Source organism: Gasterosteus aculeatus, chromosome 12 (assembly GCF_964276395.1).
Source record: "Gasterosteus aculeatus chromosome 12, fGasAcu3.hap1.1, whole genome shotgun sequence".
Taxonomy (NCBI): domain Eukaryota; kingdom Metazoa; phylum Chordata; class Actinopteri; order Perciformes; family Gasterosteidae; genus Gasterosteus; species Gasterosteus aculeatus.
Genome location: NC_135700.1, coordinates 13824909 through 13830908, shown reverse-complemented (window position 1 = coordinate 13830908; position 6000 = coordinate 13824909).

The window sequence follows — 6000 nt, the reverse complement described above, 5'->3', positions numbered from 1 at the left end:
TGCTGGCACAAAAAAAAAAAAATACTTTATCATTGCAGTTACTCTTTAGGTATTGCACAGCCAATTGGTCATTAAAACCACCTCCCCTCTTCCCTCCCAGCTCTATAACACCGAGCCTTCCCCAAATGAGTGGTCGGTGTTGTCATGTGAAATTGAAACCTATTGGTTGTAATCAGGGAACACGACAGATCCGTCCCCTCTGTGGGCCGGTCACCTCTACTCGCTCGCCCTTTTCCTGTTCTAGTCTTTTCAGCCTTCGTGAGCCCCGTGTTTTATTCCTCATTTCTGTCCACACACATTGGCCTCGTCATTTTTCACCCAGCTGACTGATTACTGGGTACACTCTTCAGCCAATCTCCCACTTACAGCGTTTTGTCTTCTCTGGCTTTATGACATTATTACAGGGCTTTATCACTGCCATCAATACTCCTGACCCCACGGTGAGATGTTTCAACACCCAGTCCAGACTAGGCATAAACACCAGAAACCCACAAATCTCTAACACACACTGCATTACAGCGTAGTGTTAGATGGACAGAGACCTGAAGCAGCGCACATTTGATTGACATCATTTTTTCACTTTCAAAATAATCATCATCATCATCATCATCATTTACGCATCGTAAATGAAGTAAACTTGCTGTACGACACAGACTCGGATCAGCCTGCGATGTCATTTGTTTCTGTCTGGCTGCACAAAGTTGACTGCGATAACAGAAGTTCAATAGTTTGACTAAACAAGCATGTGTGAAGTTTGTAATGGGATTTCCAGTCCCCTAACTCGAAATGAAATTCAGTTTGAAATCAATGGAAACAAGGCAGTACTTCCTCTATCACCCAGTATATAGATGCAACATAGTTACATGGTCAAGACGTCAAGTCGCATAGAGAGCCAATGAAAAAAAGATGGTGGAATCTTATGGATTTTTTTATTTTTGTCTCCGTACACATCAAACCTTAAATGTTTACTCCTTTTTTTTAAAGATAATGTTAAACTTCAACTAAAAAAAACTGAACTGACATAACGGCAAACAATGGAAACGCATTCAAATCACAATATTAAACAGGATCACAATATTCCTGCAGTTCAGTTTATTTGCACCGTTGGAAAAATTAAAAGGATGAAAAGAATGGCCAAAATTAAAATGTATTGGCAGCTTTCCCGAAAGCCCTTTACAGAATGCAAGCCAAGTGGAAGTGAGATTTTTCATGTACATTTGTCACAAATTGTAACTCAGCAATTCTATGTTTCAGTTAATGCTAAATTTATGCTTGGAAAAGAAACATAAAAAAAGGCCTTAACATTAAATCCATTTTATAAACGGAAATGCGGATTCATCAGAGTGTATGTGAGGGGTGTCCACAGCAATGTTGCAGAGGGAGTATTCAAATATATACAACTTTTATTTGTTAGTTTCATAGCATGTAATTTCAATCAATGCCTACAACAGCAGAAGTACGTTTTAGCTTTTGCATAAACCTTCTCTATCTCCCGTTCGTAATGGGAAGAACTGAGCAATTACCAGACACTCACCGCAGTCTAGCAAATATGTGTCTAATAATAAACATTACAAATATTAAACAAAAAATGAGCAAACACCTAATCTAAGTTTTACACACACTTCCCTCAAATTGAACTGAAAATACTTGTGTGTGTCTATGTGTGCATTAGCGTTGGTTATTTGAGTGCAGTCATGCGTGACTGCCCCCGGATGGGTGGATTTGTGCGTGCGTGCGTGCGTGCATGTACACACCGGAGCAGGAACACATACAGTAACTTGATTGCAATTGGGAATTTTAACATGAGAGAAGCGTAATCTCGTTCTCACAACAGGCCGCCTCAATGTCAGAGGAGCCCTGCACTGGTGGCAATTACTATTGACATCACGCTAATTGTAGCTGAATAATTAATCCTTACTGTTCTGGAGTAGGGGGACGTGAAGAGGTGAGCTGGATGTGGCAGAGTTGAACACTTACGAGCAGTAGAATGGCAACTAATTGGATTCAGGATCATTGTATTTATGGCACAATCACAATGTTATCTATTCCAGTTACGGTCGGGTTTAAAGAGACACAGTTGCCTTAATTAGACTCTCAAGACAACGGCCTACAAATTAATAACAATTACGCTATGAATTAAAACATCCTCACACAATGTTCTTGAAGCTAAACATACAGTATTTAAACAATTATTGGATATGCAAGGCTGAATTGACATCAGGGAAACAAAGCACACTGTGTAAAGCGATTCAATTTGTAGCACTTGTCTTCCCTCTGCTGGACTATGTGTGAACGTCTCTCTGCTCTTCCAGGCAGTGCAGTGTGTTATACTTTAATTTAATTTGCATTTTATCATTTTTGCCAAGTATGAGGTCAGAGTAGACCCCTTGATTCAGGCATCTATTGTCTATATTTTGTATTATGATTAAAACCAACAACTGTTCCCTTGAAAAATACAAATATTCCCTTTATACTCCAGTGTTGCTTCCTGACCTTCGACCTGCCTGAAGGCACAGAGAACCATCTCAAAAAGGGACAGACAGAGTAACATTGTATGCAAGTGAAGAGTGCAAATATATTTCTTCTTCCCCACTAAAAAGGAACAAGAGGATTTTACATTTTAAGTGTAGCCAGACTTTCTTTGTAATGTGACACGAGTAGAACCCAATGGCTTCACTCTACAGTAAGACAATGTTGCCATCTAGTGAGTAAAAAAAGCTAAATTATTTTTTTTAAACCAATAACAGGCTTATTCCTACTCTTTGTGAAAAAGATATTCCATTGTTCATCTCATGGAAAAGAATGTAAATAGTTGGTTGCAGTGGTTTTCAACTAGGTACCTACTTAGTACCAATAATGGGGGACACTTCGGGGCAACAATAAAGTGCCCCCCCTCTCTCCCCTCAGTGGATGACATTGGGCTGATTTGCCCTGCAGATCACCTTTATATGTGCATGTGGCACAGTGTCCTGTCAATGATACATTCATTTGTTTATCAAGCCCTGGATGTTGAAAGCTTATATGGGGTCAGATTTCTGAGCATTTTCCAAACTCTCAGCACACAATAATACAAGTTATAGTATTTTGAGATTATTCTTATATTGTTCATCTTAAAAGTAATTAAAAATTCTAAACATTAAATATTGAGTGTGTTTCCACCTGACGACGGTGTAACTGGCCTCTACTCTTACCCTAATTATTTATGAATGGTTGAGTGTAAGAGTCAGACGGAAAATCGTGGAGTACAGCAGAGGAAATATGTTTTGACAAGTATATATTAGATGTTGAGCAATAACGTGATCACTTACTGGTAAACTTAGGGCACTGTCCAGGGCAAACTGTGTTGTGACGTGCAACCACAACTTGGGATGGGATTCATCTAGCATCGCTGCTTTAGGTGCTACGAAATGTTGCCTTAAAAAAAAAGAGACTTTGAGCATTGTGCAGACGTTCTTTGTGCCTTTAAGGTTTGGGTGCACGTGTCATTGGGAAAATAAAAATGTTTTCCCTACTTTGACTACAACCATTTCTGTAAGAATTTCAGGTGATATTTTGCATTGATGGAGTTTACCAAACAATTTTATTCAACATCAGATGTTATAAAGGCGCTATTCTTTCCTGGCAAGGACATTTGTGTTGATGAGGCAATTTGTTCTGCATCATCAACAGAGATGAGTGTATTGGGTTGGTTACACGCGTAAATAAATAAATAAAAACTCATGTATTTCTTTGAAGGTATTTAGATATTTCTAACCACAAACTATCGCACATACAAATGAGTGCCTTTGTCTGGTTTAAGGGGCGATTAAAGTTTTAATGGTGATGGTGGTATCACAAATAAATTGTCTAGCAAGAGAAGGAGCAGAGAAAATAGCAAAATGTTAACATATCTATAAAAACGTACAGCAGCAATTACACCAAATCATACAGTCAATTGAAGATCTCAATGACTAAACACACAGAACTCAGGAAAAGGTCACACTCAAAAGCACACACTTCCAAATGCACGGGTTTGTCAGCACTCACAATTTAATTAAGGTTTATAAAACGATAAACTAACGATTGCCTTTTCAGACAACACACAACTTTTGAGCTCAAAGACACAGAATTATGCATCATTCAATTCTGCAGCATTTGTTAACTTGCGAAAACTGCTTGCGCACGCACACACACGCACACACACACACACACACACACACACACACACACACACACACACACACACACACACACACACACACACACACACACACACACACACACACGGATAATTTAAAAACCATGTATACACGGGAAATGTATGCCGGAAAACAACACAAATCCAGAGGCAACGCAACGCATGAATCGAGGTTGGTGAAATGAGACGCAGCAATTAAAACACCTGTTGCGCCTCCCGACCAACGCAACGTCACTCAGTCGTGCACATGTGGCTCCAACAAACCCGCGTCACAGCGGCGTTTCCTCACACACAGCATCTCTCAGCAGAAGCCAAGCAGTGAGCCCAATCCGCCATTGACTCTCACGAGGCAGCGGCCTTACCTTTCAGGTGGTTCTTCCTTCGAGATCGTTCAGTTCCGTCTTCCACCAACTAGGAAATGTCCGCTGACGTTGGGCACGTGCCGCTGCCGGCTGGCCGGTCACGACCGCAGTTCCCAGCTCAGCGAACTTTACTGCTTCCGTAACTCGACGCAATTATCCGTCTACGTTTCTTCATTCACAACACAATGGCTGCCGTGACGTGCGGTGAGGTCCGGCTGGGAGGCACTGACTCTTTCAAAGTCACATTCACAAATAAATGAGTTTAACACAGTAGCGTAAATTCACCATTCAACTGGCTGCCTGCACTTTGACTACTGGCCATGTTTCATATCTCGTATCGTGTATTATTTATTGATACGGGGCAGATGAAATCAAGCGTTCTTATTGGTTGATTTTGCGTGACCTCATTTCAGCTTCTAGCTCGGTGGCGATCGCCTAAAAACAGCCCGGAAACGAGCAGTTTGGGGAAATGCGAGCTTTCGCAACCGATTTAGGGAACATTTTAGCCAATGAGGAACATTCAGGTGGACGTCATGTGCGAAGTGAATGAATGAGACGCAAAAATTAAAGTCGATCTCCTGGCTAATCATCAACCAACTTCTGGTGCTAGGCTTACAAACGTTCCCAATGCGGTTTGTCCGATGCATAGAAACAGTACGGGACACATGCTCTTACCTTTTCTTGTAAGTTACGTTAAGTTCATTCGCCTCTCCTTCTGGACAAACATCTCGATGACTTTGGTGGAAAGTCCTCTTTATCTTCTTTTAGTTTCTTCATTATTTTTGTCTCAATAGACATTATTGCTCGGGGTGAAAGTCGTCTTTGGCCCGATTCAGACTGTATGTTTTCAGTTTTCAAGGACTGCACTTGACGTTCGCTACTTGACTGTTTTAGCTAGCACATGCTAACTATGCTATGAGTCTGTAATACGTGAAGAAAAACAACAGCAGAACGAGCCCGCGTGCTCACGCACGCCCCCTTCAGACGGGCAGAGGTACTGACTCCTTACTGTTTTTTAACTGCGCCGTGATGTCAGATTAGCAAAACTAACATACGTGAAATACAGGAACCAGCACCATCGCCTCCCGGCGTGAAGGGTTGGGGGTTTTTCCCGAGATTGAAGGGCCCTCTGCATGTTCTCCCAGGGGCAGTACGGGTTCCACAGTCCAAAGACCTACAGCTCAACTTAATTGATGTTTTGTAATGTGCTCGATTCCTAAATCAATTTGTTGTGCTGTGATTGTAATTCTACACAAAGGTTATGGAAGGAGAGGGAGGGAGGGATGTCTAATTAGAGGGTGTGAACATTCTTTTATTTCGTGACGTAGATTAGTTCACAACTGTCAACTCTTAGAATTGGCCTTGCAAGATTGGAACTTATTCAAAACTGTGGATGTTTTTTCAACCATGAACCGTGTTTCATGAATGTACAGCTACATTCTTTAGTTTACAGCTAAAGTG